The sequence below is a fragment of the Gorilla gorilla genome, chromosome 13 (genome assembly GCF_029281585.2).
Source record: "Gorilla gorilla gorilla isolate KB3781 chromosome 13, NHGRI_mGorGor1-v2.1_pri, whole genome shotgun sequence".
In the NCBI taxonomy this organism is placed as follows: domain Eukaryota; kingdom Metazoa; phylum Chordata; class Mammalia; order Primates; family Hominidae; genus Gorilla; species Gorilla gorilla.
In genome coordinates, this window is record NC_073237.2 from 83,636,207 (window position 1) to 83,652,695 (window position 16,489).

The window sequence follows — 16,489 nt, forward strand, 5'->3', positions numbered from 1 at the left end:
CCCCTTTATGCTCGATTTTTCTGATGGCTGGCCACCTCTTACATCCAGGAACAACCTACTTTGTAGAAACCGTGACTTTAACCTGCTCTAAACCTGTGGTCAAATCTTGCCAGAGGCAACAGTCCTCTTCCTGATGGGATCTTTCCCATGACTCTGTTGAGGAACTGGAAGGTCCAGTTTCTGTGGTCAAGAGAGAAATCCTAATCATTGAGCACTAAAATGTGAGACCATAGAGGACCCTCACCGCTGATATTCGAAAGGCTGAAAATGCACTGAACTGTCTCGGCCTCCTCAGTGAAAGCAGAGTCAGCAGATGAGTGTGTTCCTGTACCTTCCAGCTTTACGCTTTTCCTGTGGTTGACAGAAAGGAGCTGGAGTGGATTGGAGGAGAAGCTGAGATGGATTAGGAAACTACTTCCTTTTCTACAAGCTTACTTCAGGAATAGTCAATCAAGGCTCTTCAACGTGACTAAACATTGCGTTAAGCATCCTTTGGTTTGAAGACATCAGCTTCCTAAAATGAGGGCTGTTAAGGCAAGTGGCTATGTAGGGCCTCATGCATTATGAATTTGCTAGTCATGGATGAATACAAATAACCTTGCAATCAGGACACAGCTGGTAATTAGAAACAACTCTTCTTTTGATTCAATTAACCACCTGAAGAAATTAGGTTTTGATTTAGATTTGGGTTTGAATGCTGTAGTCCCCTTTAAAACAAGGAGAAAGATGGACAATTCTGAAGTGTAGACCATCTTTTCCAGATTTGCAACAGGGAAGTTCTCTCCGTTATGGTTAAAAATCAATAAATTAAAAGAAAATGACCCACCATGTGTCATTGTTGTGAATAGTTGCCATTGATCAGCTCAGGAGGGAGAATGGGGCAGAATAGCTTCCATTTCCGAAATCAGATCTTCCCCACAGTTGAGACAGCCTCCTGCTCTAACTGGTTTGACAACAGGAGACTGACCTATGGTTGGGAAGCTGGCCAGTGATTACCCAGGAAGTAGGTAGCAGCTCAAAGGTGGAAACATAGAGCTCCTCATTTTGCAATCCACTGCACACTGCCTATAGCACACGACACCCACAGATGTGCAAAACGAAGGAGGAAATGTGTGACCTCTTCTGAACTGAATCTTGTTGTCCTCTCTGAGCTTAGGACTCTACTGAAATGCTAGATAGAAGCAGAATATGTTCCCCCACCTCCACCCATGACAAGACAAGTGCTTTAATAAAATCTAAGAAATGTGGTCCACATCCCAGAAGAAAGGTGTTGTCTAGCAGCAGTGACCTTTAAAGAAAGGCCAGACAGACTTTTCCTAAAGGATTTTTATGATATTGGGAGTCAAGTTTCCTGATGATTTATCTAAATATAGTACTGAGAATTTACCACCTGCCTTATTGGAGGGAGCCTTTGAATACTCAGCCTCCAAAGATAAATATTAATAATAATGTTCAACACGTACTTGGTGCATTGTTTCACAAAGCATGGTACACATCCCTGTACAGATGCCACAGATGGTATGCAAAGTGATTTTAGGTACTATCTGATGAATATTTGTTATTTTATAGGTTATGTAATTGTTTTAAAATGTGTTTGAAAACGTAACCATTTCACCATTCATCAGATTGAATGAAGATAGACTGGGTGTGTGGGCTGAGGCAGGAGGATCACTTGAGCTCAGGAGTTCAAGGCTACAGTGAGCTATGATTGTACGATTGCAGCACTGCAATCTGGCCTGGGTGACAGAGCAAGACCCTGTCTCTTAAAGAAAATTTAAAAAATACAAAAAGAATAAACAGAGTTGCTTAGGATGAAACTAAGTTTTAAGAAATGATTTAAATAAACTCAGTTTTAAAATTTAACTAAAGAAGAGCCACTTTTAAATATGGCTGACATTTTGCAAGGAATAATTTGGTGCTTGTTTTGTTCTAGGCACTTTGTACAGGATTGCAGTCTCTCCTTCATTCCTTGTTTTTCTGGAAACTCAGGCTAATCATATCTGTGAGTTGGTGAAATGGAACTTACTCGGGTTTTGTTTTTTTGGTTTTTTTGGTGTTTTTTTTGAGATGGAGTTTCACTCTTGTTGCCCAGGCTGGAGTGCAGTAGCGCAATCTCAGCTCACTGCAACCTCCACTTTCCAGGTTCAAGATATTCTCCTGCCTCAGCCTCCCAAGTAGCTGGGATTACAGGCATGTGCCACCATGCTCAGCTAATTTGTGTATTTTTAGTAGAGACAGGGTTTTGCCATGTTGACCAGGCTGGTCTCGAACTCCTGACCTCAGGTGATCCAACCACTTCGGCCTCCCAAAGTACTGGGATTATAGGCATGTGCCACATGCCCGGCTAATTTTGTGTGTGTGTCTGTATATATATATATACACATACATACACACACAAAAAAAAATATATATATATACACATATATTTTATATATATATATTTTATATATATATATATACACACACACAAAATATATATATATATATACATATTTTTTTTTAGTAGAGACAGAGTTTCTCCATGTTGGTCAGGCTGGTCTCTAACTCTCGACCTCAAGTGATCTGCCCACCTTGGCTTCCCAAAGTGCTGGGATTACAGGCATGAGCCACCACGCCCAGCCTTGTTTTATTTTCTAAACACTTCACCCTTTGAATTAAATCCTCTTGGGATATGGAGTTTGCAGGATTACTGACAGACATATGAAATTCTCCTGCTTTAAACAGAAAGCTTTAGAATTATTTCAGGGTTGTGATAGGTACCAATTCATGAAGGCAGACAATGTACATCTTTTCCCAACTCTGCATTCAGGGACAGTACATTGGTAGCTTGAAACTGGCCATCATGAGAGTATTTACACCACAGATATTGGCAAATTCTATAAGTTAGGAACCAGTGGTGGTGGCATGGCCTGTAGTCCCAACTACTTGGGAGGCTGAGGTGGGAGAATCACTTGAGCCCAAAAGTTTGAGACCAGACTGGGCAACATAGCAATAATCCATCTCTTTAAAAAAAAAAAAAAAAAAAAAAAAAGTGTTAAATTAGGGGTTGGTTTTTGCTTTTTCTGGAGCAAATATTTAACAACCCTGCTGTTAAGTATTTTACCAAATAAAATTGTATTCAACCTGATTTTAAAGTCTACCTGCAACAGATTCCTAGGTCCCTACAGAACCAGAAACATCCACCTAACCATTAGCTATAAGTATGATAGCAGAAGAGTATTGCATGGGATAGGACCTTCATAAGGGGGCAGGATTTTAAAGTATCTCTTTATTTGTTTGTTTAAAATAATATTTATCCCTACCTTCCTTCCATTCATTCATTCATTCTTTTTAGTTCTTCAACTTTTCCTTCAAGCTCCAGGGTACATGTGCAGGATGTGCAGGTCTGTTACATAGGTAAACGTGTGCCATGGTGGTTTGCTGCACAGGTCATCCCATCACCTAGATATTAAGCCCAGCATCCATTAGCTATTCTTCCTGATGCTCTCCCTCTCCTCACCCCACCCCCAAGAGGCCCCAGTGAGTGTTGTTCCCCACTATATGTCCGTGTGTCTTCTCATTCAACTCCCACTTATGAGAGAGAACATGCGGTGTTTGGTTTTCTGTCAAAATATCTACTTTTGTTACATGGCTAAAAGTGAGCCATTGACTTTTTAAAGAGATGCCTGGCCAGTATATTTTTCAAATGCTACCAGCAAATCAATCTGTTCTCTACCCGTTTATGCTACATACCATTCTTAACACACTGTAACTAACTGAAATCTGATTCATAATAAACACCAGGCTAATATCAAAAGAGAAGAGAAGTGGAGATGTCACAAGAAGTCAAAAAGCAAGCTAAAGATGGTGTGAAGGGGGAGGGGAATAATGTTGCTAGGCAACCATCCCTAGTAGTTAATTCACATGTGTAGATATGAGAGCCTTGTTTTCCTCAGCACCAGCTAGCCCCAGTGTTTCCCCACTACCTACTTTGATGTTTCTGTAACCTACGAGAAAGTATCTGTGGGGGTCCTTAAAGTCCAGGACCCAGGGGTCAGCCTGATTGGCTAACCCCTCTAGAGATTAGAACTTCAGAAGATGTGTAAGCATTCTGCTTCCCTTTTAGATTTATATTTGTGGCTTCCCACTTGACAAATACTACAATCTTGCATGTATAAAACTCATTACAGCAGGGCCGGCTAATTCCCCAGTGGACATTTCATCACTGATTTCAGGCACACACCGTGGATTGATGGATTACACCTTCTGTGGCAAGGGTGATCAGATTGCATTGATTCCAAGCTGAGAAAGTCACAGTTCTCACTGGGCTTCACTATTGCAGGAAGTTGGCCACTGCACGGCCTCCACATTGTATGGCTCCAGGAAATATACTTTACATTGTTGTCTAGGCTAAAGATACATTGCACAGAAATTATCAACTCCCTCACAGATGAAGAAAGCAAGGGCCTTAGAGAAGGTGATTTCAAGCTGTTTAACTCGCTAATAGCAGAACCAGGATTATACCTCAGGTCTCTGGATCATAATCTTTCTAATACACTAAATTGCCTGCCATATGTTTTTATTTTATTTTATTTATGTACTTATTTATTTATTTTTGAGACAGAGTCTCGCTGTGTTTCCCAGGCTGGAGTGCAGTGGCGCAATCTCGGCTCACTGCAAGCTCCGCCTCCCAGGTTCAAGCAATTCTCCTGCCCTAGCCTCCCAAGTATCTGGGGTTACAGGCACCCACCACCATGTGGGTATTTTTAGTAGAGACGGGGTTTTGCCATGTTGGCCAGGCTGGTCTTGAACTCCTGACCTCAGGTGATCCACCCACCATGGCTTCCCAAAGTTCTGGGATTGCAGGTGTGAGCCACTGCGCTTGGCCCCATATGTTACTAATAATAACAATTAAGTGATGCTGTATTACTATATTAAGCATTCACTATGCACCAGGCTCTGCATATGAAGTGATTTACACATATTTTCTGATTTCTAAACATGATGAATGGAATAAGCTCCGGGCCCTATGGGGCCTGGGTCAATGACATGTTGGACAAGTCATAAGAAAGGATTTGGCCAAGTTTTAGAAAGACTAAGTGTGAAGTACAGTAGGACTTAATGTTTCTCCATGCTTCAAAGTACAATACAGGCTTCTCCCTGACTCTTAACCATGCTGCCCCAGGGAGATAAGATAACTGAGCAGGTGTAGCACAGCCCATTGTTTCTCCTCCATTTCTCCATGCTATAAATCTTACATGGGCAAGATTTTCATGTACAGAGGGTTCAGAATTTACAGGAACATATATATATGCCTGGTTCTGGGCTGTTTGCTGTCACAGAGCAACACTACCATTTGGTTATTTGCTGTACTGCTTGCATAAGAATAAGCCCATATCTCACCAAGCAATTCTAATTGGTGCCCTTTCCTCTATGCCAAAATATCACCTTCTCATTCTATCTCAGGTCCAAAAATAAAACACCCAGAAAGAGAACTGGTTTAACATTTGGAGACTAGAATCCAGTTTTTGAAGCTTCTCTCCATGTGTCCATTTTCACCCACAAAGCTTTTTCATTTAGGATTGCATTTGGGTGCATGTACCAGAAACCCAACCATTATGCCTTAAACAAGTAAGGTATTTGTTTTTCTCATTAAGCAAGAAGTCCAGAGGTGAGAAGTTCAGAGCTGGTGCAGCAGATTCAGGAAGTCATCAAACCTTGTTCTCCACTATCTTTTGCAGGAATGTCCAGCCTTATGGTTGCAAGACGGCATCATGATTATGTTCAGGTAGCAAAAACAAGATGGCATCATGATTATGTTCAGGTGGCAACAAGGGAGACGGTTGACTGGCAAAAAACTGCATGCCTATGGAGTCTTTCTTTTTGTTAGGAAAATAACAGCATCGCAAGAAGGCCTACCAGTGGAATTTCAGATTTACGTCACATGCTATTGCTGGGGTGCCTGAGAAATTGAGTGATTTAGGGCAGAGGCGCATGTCATCCTGAATAAAGACTGGGTTATTTTAGTAAGAAAGAAGAAAATGCGACTGGGCACAGTGGCTCACACCTGTAATCCCAGCACTTTGGGAGGCTGAGGAGGGTGGATCACTGGAGGTCAGGAGTTCGAGACCAGCCTGGCCAACATGGCAAAACCCTGTCTCTACTGAAAATAGAAAAATTAGCCAGGCGTGGTGGTGCATGCCTGTAATCCCAGCTACTCGGGATGCTGAGGCATGAGAATCGCTTGAATCCAGAAGGCGGAGTTTGCAGCGAGCCAAGATCGTGCCACTGCACTCCAGCCTGGGCCACAGAACAAGACTCCATCTCAAAACAAAACAAAACAAAACGGAAGAAGAAAATGGGCAAGGCACGTGACTCACACCTGTAGTCCCAACACTTTGGGAGGTCAGAGCAGGCAGATGGCTTGAGCCCAGGAGTTCAAGACCAGCTGGGGCTCAAGTCATCTGCCCACCATGTTTTACCATGTTTTTCTCTACAAAAAACCACAAAAATTAGCCAGACATGGTGGCATACACCTGCAGTCCAAGTTACTTGGGAGGCTGAGGTAGGAGGATTACCTGAGTCCAGGAGGTAGAGGCTGCAGTGAGCCACAGTCACACCACTGCACTCCAGCCTGGGCAATAGAGTGAGACCCTGTTGGAAGGAAGGAAGGAAGGAAGGAAGGAAGGAAGGAAGGAAGGAAGGAAGGAAGGAAGGAAGGAAGGAAGGAGGGAGGGAGAAGGCAAAGAAAGAAAGAGAAAGAAAGAAGGGGAAAGAAAGGAAGAAAGAAATGAAGGAAGGAAAGAAAGGAGGGGAGGGGAAGGGAGGGGAAGAGGGGGAGGAGAGGGGAGGAGAGGGGGTCCACCCCAAGACTGACGTCCCTCCCTGGATCCCTGGCTGTCCATTGCTGAGTCCTTCTCTAGAGGCCAGAGTTCCCTGTCCAATTGGAGTCCTAGTTATTAAATAAAACCTTCTCTGGTACACTTCTGTGATTCAGAACTCCCTCAGACAAATAAATCCACCATGTCTTCCCTCTCGATCAGCCTCAATCAAAACCCAAAGTCCCATGTTGAACCTGGAGTCTCCCCTCACTGTTAGCACCACACTGTATTGTGCTGCAACAATGTAAAACCTCGCTCTTCTCCTTCCTCCCAACACTTTTGGCAGCTCCTGTTCCACAAAGACTCCACTGATTATTGCCTCCACCTTCATGCCTTTCCCTGAGGTTAATGCTCTCCTATGGCCCTCCCAAGTGAGGGTACTTTTTCTCCAACTCCCAGTGAAGGTCAGGGCACTGCCAGACAAGTTCTCCCTCACCATTCAAGTGAGACATAAAGATTCTCACACTATGAGCCCATTCTGCAAGGATCATGCCCTCTCCAAATCTCCTTGTCCAAATCTTCAGATCTTTTTCTTTCTGAAACCATGCTCATCTGGCCAGAACCACTGTCCAGAAATTGGAATAGAATCTTTTTCTTCAATCTGCTCTTCCAGGCCAAGTAGACAGAGATATACTATTCAAAGTTTTTCCCACTAGTCTCAGGTTGAAATTCTTTAATTGCTCACTTCTGGTGGTAGCTGGCATATCAAGCTAAAACATCTGTCAGTAGGATCAAGTTGGGTTTCTAGAAAATCTTTCGTCATAGGGAGCCATTCATACAGTCACAAGTGCAGACTAAAGAAAAGTAAAATGTGTGGCAGGAGAAGGTATATGGGGAGTGTGAACCATGTAGTCATGCAAACACTATTTGTATCAGGGCTGGCTTAGGCCTAATCCTATAACTACTTCTTATGCTTGATGACTGAAGGCCTGACTTCATGGCTGAATGGATCAGACAGTATCCAGTTCATGATCATTCATTTAAGTAAATCCCAGTAGCAAGTCAGGAGCTGTTTCTTAAAGGAGAATAGTTACTTGTTTAAGAGAATATAACATTGCTCTATAATATTTAAGGTCTCTGTTGTAATTTGCCTGTCTGGACTTGCCAAGCTTCATATACATTCCAGGTACTCCAGGAACTATTGAATATTCTGAGCCAAAAGACAAAAGTAGAATCAAGCCCATCGGAGAGTCATATCTTATTCTGGGCTCCATTCAAAGCTGCCAACAACTTTGGGATTCACTTGGTAAATTGGTCCAAATAGGACACCCATGGTGAAGAAGCTTCACCATGCACCACACCTCTTTTTTTAGTAGTAAGAAACACAGTGTTCAGCAACATGTGTTTCCTATTGAAAAAGATAATAACTTAATAATCATCAAACCACTGGAGCTCCAGAATCTTTACATAAGTTATTTTGCAACATCCTTTATTTGTGTGTCTTAATAGAACAACTGGAGAACCTACTACTGCTTATTCTCCAGGGCTTATCAGCATAATGTCAGTGCAGGCATTAGTGGTATAATACTGTAGATTGATGATTTGGTTACATTCTTTATGGACTAGACTGTGACACAGAGTTAGAGGGAAGATGGCAAATGTTTAATGCTGAACCTGTCAGGTGAAAATAAATATCTCTGGTATTTTCAATTTATTGAAATGGATAAAAATGCTGCATTGTGTATACATGAATATATATACCATATTTTTTTCTTTTTGTATATTATGATGCTTTGACATTGTCTTATTCCATTTTGTGTTGCTGTAACACAAAACCTGAGACTGGGTAGTTTGTAATGAACAGCAATTTATTTCTCATGGTCCTGGAGGCTGGGAAGTCCAGAATCAAGGGGCCAGCATCTGATGAGGGCCTTTTTGCTGCATCATTCATGGTAGCAGGAGGAAGGGCAAGTGAGCCTAAGAAAGAAAGGAAGGAAAGGGGCTGAACTCATCCTTTTATCAGTGATAGCTAACCCACTCCTGCGATAACAGCATTAATCCATTTATGAGAACAGAGTCTTTATGACCTAATCACCTCTTAAAGATCCCCTCTCAACATTGTTGCATTGGGGATTCAGTTTCTGACACATGAACTGTGAGAAACTATTAAACCATAGCAGACATCTTTAAAACAACATTTTTGGCTAGGGAGAGACTGCCTCTCCCTGGGGTAGCCAATTCTTACTGACAGCAAAAGATCCAGCCCAGAGCATGCCTTTGATATGCAAACTAACCAATCCAGAGTCGCACTTCCTTTATCTGGCCAGTACACCCCAGGAGAAGATATTCCTGTGCTTTAATCATCCCAGGGTCAGGTACCAGGCAACTAAGGACCACTGCTGTAGCTTAGGGTCTGCCAAAGTCATTCAAACTAACCAACTCTAAATTGTTCACCCTATCATTCCTGCAAGAAACCCCAATAAAGGCTCTGCATGGTGGCACAGGCCAGTAGCTCGAGCTACTTGGGAGGGTGATGCTGGAGGATCTTTTGAGCCTAGGAGTTTGAGTCAAGCCTGGGCAGTAGGGCAAGACTCCATCTCTTAAAAAAAGTGGTTCTGGCCTAATGCTTCCCACTTGCTCCAGTCTTCTGCCTCCTGACCGCCCTGGTGTTTTTCCATGTGGCCTGCATAGTATGCCATACCTCTGTCTCTAAGGCCTGTGAGTATAATAAACTTTGCTTTACTAAGCCTTTCTTCTGTCTCCTCTTGTGGCTGCATCTGACTGAACATCATACACAAAAAATATGTAAAACAAATACACCAGCTGAACAACTGCCCACCAAGTACAAGACCTTTATAAATGTGTTCCGATAATAAAATTCTATACAGACAATCATCCACAATGGAAATTACCACCTAATTAAATGTATTATTTACCATTATTATACAAAATCAGATTTTTTTTTGCACTGGCCAAACTGAGAAACACATCAGAATGCAATAATATATTCTAATAACGAACCATTAGACATTTGATTCAAGTGTTCGATTGTAACATAATCTCTAAAGTTTCTCTAGAAATTGAAGTTTGCGTTCCATTTACTACTCAGTGAATATGGCCAAGCACCCTGCTCAGCAAACAACAATAACATTCTATATTCCTGAGAATTCACTTAATCTTTCTTGATATCCAGTAGTTTCTCCCAATAAAATAGCCACAGTTATTTTAATGGGATGCCAGAAGGAACTTACTAGACATAGGTAGTAACACAGCACAGCCTTTCATCAATTGTGCTCAGCTTCACCTCCATTCAAATGGTTCTGAATTTTTTAACAGACTCGTATTGTAGAATTGATTAAGAAATCTTGTTGTCTAGGCAGGGCGTGGTGGTTGACACCTGTAAACCCGGCACTTTGGGAGGCCGAGACGAGTGGATCACCTGAGGTCAGGCGTTCAAGGCTAGCATGGCCGACAAATACAAAAATTAGCTGGGTATGGTGGTACATGCCAGTAATCCCAGCTACTTGGGAGGCTGAAGCGAGAGAATAGCTTGAACTCGGGAGGCAGAGGTTGCAGTGAGCTGAGATTGCACCAATCACTCCAGCCTGGGAAACAAGGGCGAAACTCAGTCTCAAAAAATAAAAATAAAATAAATAAAATAAGAAATCTTATTTTCTAATGTGATAGTTTAAGCCAATTTGTTTTTTCCATCCAGCCATGGGCTGCCTGTTGGTTTCATTCTTGAGATTCTCACAGTTTAAAAAATGACAGCCGGCCGGGCGCGGTGGCTCACGCCTGTAATCCCAGCACTTTGGGAGGCCGAGGTGGGTGGATCACGAGGTCAGGAGATCGAGACCATCCTGGCTAACACGGTGAAACCCCGTCTCTACTAAAAATACTAAAAATTAGCCGGGCGTGGTGGCGGGCGCCTGTAGTCCCAGCTACTCGGGAGGCTGAGGCAGGAGAATGGCGTGAACCCAGGAGGCGGAGCTTGCAGTGAGCCGAGATCGCGCCACTGCACTCCAGCCTGGGCGACAGAGCGAGACTCCGCCTCAAAAAAAAAAAAAAAAAATGACAGCCAGAAATGTATGAATGCCGGATAATCACTTAAAGTCTTCACACTGTGCTTGCTCTGCTGCATAATTCAGTGACCACATCCACTGTGCTTTTGCTGTCATTTGGACTCAGACACCCTGGCTTCTCTTAACCACACTGACATCAAGGAGCCCATTTCAATTGCAGTCAATTTCATCGGATTTTTGATTTTTCAAGAACAGATTGTAAAGCTCTTTTTAAACATTGTGTTGCGTCTCTTGTTAACATCATCTTCATGGCAGGAGTAAAGGGAAAGTTTTCTGGGTTCTACCTAGGGATATATCAAGGGTCAGGGAAAGAAAAGGTAAAAAGATCCAGGCCAGCATACGCTACACAAATTCTTGTAATCACTATTCCTGATTATGACCCTTCATGGTTTTTCTGTGTCATTTAGTATGGGCCAACATTTAATCCAAGATTATATGAGTTAACCCAGAGAACTGGCAGAACCCCGGCTGGTGAGCTAATCCTAGCCCACTTGATGGTGAATCTCTGGTAAAATACACTCATATAAATACTTTGAGTCCTACCTGTGGTGAAACATTCCCAAAATCTGTTTCAAAAAATATATCTAGACTTTTAATGCCACAAATTTATGAATCTTTTCAGGTTCTTCGCATATGACATTTGAATTTTGCACTTCACCCCCTGATCATATTGTGTTTGAATCCCAGTTATTTTTAGAGCATCAGTAAGAGATGGGGCTTGTGAAAGATTATCCTCTTTCTTCTGCATAGGAGATGTGGCTTCCCCAGTCAAGAGAAATGGTATAGCTGGCATTTTAGAAAGTTTGGAGGATCTTAAAAAACATCTTTCAAATCTTGCCATATCTCTCATTCTAATTACTGGGATTTCTGGTAAAAGCCTTAATTTTCAGTAAGAGACCTGGTCAGATTGTAAGTTAAAATAGCAATCTGCAGAGTTAATCTGTGCATTTGGATTTTAGTTATTTTAGCCCCATATCTACAAGTCAAAGGCATTCAGTGATTTCTAAGCATTTTTGGCTATTACCTACATTATAAAATAAATTTTGTATCATAAATAAGTTTATATACACATATAATTGAATTGTAAATTACATGAAACATTTCTTACCCCTACTATATATAATATACTTCGATATTTTCTCTTCTATGTTATTTTAAAACCATTAGTCATGAATACACAATACTGGATTTCAACCAAAATCTCTTAAAGTTTTTGAGTTTTATTTCATGTCTTGCAGGAAGAATTTCAAAGTTTGAGACAGCTGTTAAAATATCCACTGATGGCCGAGCACAGTGGCTCATGCCTGTAATCCCAGCACTTTGGGAGGCCGGGGAGGGCGAATCACCTGAGGTCAGGAGTTCAAGACCAGCCTGACCAATATGGTAAAACCCCGTCTCCACTAAAAATACAAGAATTGGGCAGGGCACAGAGGTTCATGCCTATAATCCCAGCACTTTAGGAGGCCAAGGCAGGCGGATCACCTGAGGTTGGGAGTTTGAGACCAGCCTGACCAACATGGAGAAACCCCGTATCTCCTAAAAATATAAAATTAGCCGGGCATGGTGGCGCGTGCCTGTAATCCCAGCAATTTGGGAGGCTGAGGCAGGAGAATCACTTGAACCCGGGAGGTGGAGGTTATAGTGAGCCGAGATGACGCCATTGCACTCCAGCCTGGGCAACAAGAGCAAAATTCAGTCTCAAAAAACAATAACAACAAAACAAAAATTAGCTGGGCATGGTGGCATGCACCTGTAGTCTTAGCTACTTGGGAGGCTGAGACAGGAGAATTGCTTGAACCTGGGAGGCGGAGGTTGTAGTGAGCCAAGATCACACCACTGCACTCCAGCCTGGGCAACAGAGCGAGACTCTGCCTCAAAAAAATAAATAAAATAAAATAAAATATCCAGTGATGTTAGAAGAAACCATCCTACTCTATTGCTCCCAGCATTTCTTGTTCTCTTTAAATAGTTCACAGCCACAGCTACCTACTTCTCAAGAGCTTCCACCTCAGTGGTACATTGTGTCCTACCTTATTACAGAAGAAAATTATGTTAGCAGTTTGCCAGTTTATAACCAGCCTCCATATATTTTGGTACGTACATAGGAATTTCACTACTTAATTTCAAAAATTGATTCTAATAAACCACATTTCCTGTTATCTTGATTCCACAATTCACTGTAGTGAACATCTATTATTTGTGTCTGGGAATGCCTCTTTCTTTGGGACATATCTTCCGTCCTGTTTTATGTGGCTTCGATGGAGCTGCCAAGCAGAAGGCCCTGCCACACTGACCCCCAAAGGCTGGCACACCGCATCAAGCTGGATCAATCAGGCTCTTTTTTCCACAAGTTTGAATCTTTAGCAGATGAGGTCAGAGAAAAACTTTATAAAGAGCCTAAATATTCCTGAAGTTCAGGTTCTCGAAACCTTAGTTACTTTTTCTCAAAGTTTGGTTGTAAGGGGAGTCATAATATGCCATGCATAAGGATTAATTTGAGCCGAAGGCAATTGAGAAATAGCAGACACAGGAAGAATTCTCTGCCCTCACTCTTTCCAGAAGCCTAAAAGTGGGGCATAAATTTCCTTTGGTAAAGGAGTCCACTTCCTGTCTCTGTACCAGAATACAGACAAGAACTCTGTAACAGGAGACAAAAAGTCACATTGAGATGTGTTGCATAAACAAACCTTATTAAACAACCTTTACCTTCCAATTGTTTTGCTCTCATATTTACCTTCTCACAGTGTACCACTCCTAGAAGCCTTTATTAGGCAGGGATCTCCAGAGAGACAGAACCAGTAGACTATGTATATAGATATGTGAGAGGGGTTCACTAGGGAAATTAGCTCACATAATTATGGGGGTTAAGAAGTCCTGGCCAGGCACGGTGGCTCATGTCTGTAATCCCAGCACTTTGGGAAGCCAAGGTGGGTGGATCACCTGAGGTCAGGAGTTCGAGATCAGCCTAAACGATATGATGAAACCCCATCTCTACTAAAAATACAAAAATTAGCCGGGCATGGTAACATGTGCCTGTAATCCCAGCTACTCGGGAGGCTGAGACAGGAGAATTGCTTGAACCCGGGAGGCAGAATTGCAGTGAGCCAAGATCACGCCATTGCACTCTAGTCTGGGCAACAAGAGCAAAACTCCATCTCAAAAATAATAATAATTTAAAAAAAGGAAGTCCTACAACAGGGCAATGGGGCTGGGTGCAGTGGCTCTCGCCTGTAATCCCAGTACTTAGTGAGGCCAAAGCAGGGGGATCACCTGAGGTCAGGAGTTCGGGACCAGCCTGGCCAACATGGTGAAACCCCAACTCCACTAAAAATACAAAAATTAGCTGGGTGTGGTGGCACATGTCAGCAGTCTCAGCTACTCAGGAGGCTGAGGCAGGAGAATTGCTTGAACATGGGAGGCAGAGGTTTCAGTGAGCCAAGACTGTGTCATTGTACTCCAGCCTGGGCGACAGAGCAAGACTCCATCTCAAAAAAAAAAAGAAGTCCTACGACGGGCCATCTGCAAGCTGCAGACCCTGGGATGCTGGTAGCGTGGCTCAGTCCAAGTCTGAAAGCCTCAGAATCATGGAAGCCAATGGTGTAATTCTCAGTCTAGGCCAAAGGCCTGAGAACGGTGTGGCTGCTGGTGTAAGTCTTAGCATCTAAAGGTTAATGAGCCTGGAGTTCTGACAGCCAAGTACAGGAGAAGCGTGTCGAAGCTCCAGGAAACAGAAATAGAAAATTGCCTTTCTTTTGCCTTTTTTATTCTATCTGGGCCCCTACCTGATCGAATAATGCCCACCCACATTAAGGACGGATCTTCCCTCCTCAGTTCACTGACTCATGTGCCAATCTCCTCTAGAAACACCCTCACAGACACACTCAGAAATAATGCTTTGCCCGTTCTCTAGGTATTCCTTAATCCAGTCAAGTTGACACCTAGAATTTATCATCACAAGTCCATTCCTTGTCAACCTGACACTCACAGCCATCTCCTCAAACTATACTTAATCTTCAAGTAAGGACGAGAACAAGGTAGTAATTCTCCATAACATGATGCAGCCATCCTGCATACAACTGAAAATTCACAAATTCCTTCCCCAGGTTGGGTGCAGTGGCTCATGCCTGTAATCCCAGTGCTTTGGGAGGCTGAAGCAGGAGGATGGCTTGAGGCCAGGGGTTAAAGACCAGCCTGGACAACACAGCAAGACTTCATCTCTAAAAAACTATAACAAATTAGTCAGATATGGTGGCACGTATCTTGTATTAGTCAGTTCTCACACTGCTATAAAGAAATACCTGAGTTTGGGTAATTTGTAAAGAAAAGAGGTTTAATTGGCTGATGGTTTCACAAGCTATACAGGAATCATGGCAGCATCTGCTTTTGGGGAGACCTCAGGGAGCTCTTACTCATTGTGGAAGGCAAAGTGGGAGCAGGCGTCTTGCATGGCAGGAGCAGGAGAAAGAGAGTGAGAGTGGGAGGCATACACACTTTTGAACAACCAATTCTCGTGAGAACTCTATAACAAGACAGCACCAAGAAGGTGGTGCTAAACCATTCAAGAAGGAAGGATCCATTCGCATGATCCAATCACCTCCCACCAAGGCCCAATTCCAGCATTGGGGATTACATTACAACATGAGATTTGGGTGGGGACACAGACCCAAACAATATCACACCTACAGTCCTAGCTACTGAGGAGGATTGCTTGAGCCCAGGAGTTTGAGTGAGCTATGATCACACCACTGCAATACAGCCTGGGCAAGACCTTGTTTTTTTTTAAAAAAAAAAAAAATCTTTCTCCAGAAGAGGAGGAGGTAATGTCTATTTTTCTCTTGGTATTTCATAATATAAAAACTTTAATGTAACAATGGCGATACTACTAATATAAAGCCTAAATATGTTATATGATAAAGGAATAAGAGAGAAATGAAAACAAAAATATTTGCTTAATATATGTATATATATTCTTTACAAAATAGGGAGGAAATACTCATGACAATTGTAGTCCTCATTTTTGTAACTGACCACGTTTTTAGCTGGTATATATAACCACATTTTTCTGCTACCAATTCTGCAGTCCCTTTGCCTTCAGCAAGCACCTCTTGGTCATGGTTCTTTACCTGGTGAGGTGACCCAAACCATCATTCCTACAGAGTCTGGGCCATTTTATAGTCCTGCTTAGATTGGGCTCTTGTAATTTCCAGTTGACCTTAATCATGGACGTGGTAATACTAAGAGATGCCCTAAGGGATCTTCTGTATTCTAGACATACTCTTCCTTACCTCTATTGTGGTGTAGTAGTAGAATTTTCCCTTGGTTGTCAAGATCAACATGCCAGCCAACACCATAATTCCCTTCCTGGCCTGATGACCCAGAGGCATGAAGAACCCAGAGCAGTCGGGTGGCAGTCTTAACTTCCAGTTCAATGGACTCATTGTTGTGTCTCCTGAAGGAAGCATTCTTTTCTCTGGAACTAAGGCCTCTAGGCCAGCAAGGCACAAAGTCATGGGAACAGGAAGCAAATATTTTGCTAGTGGGTCACTAGGGGTGATGGTAAGTGGTGCCACTTCCACTTCTGCCCCTTGATTCCTAGACCCGTGAATG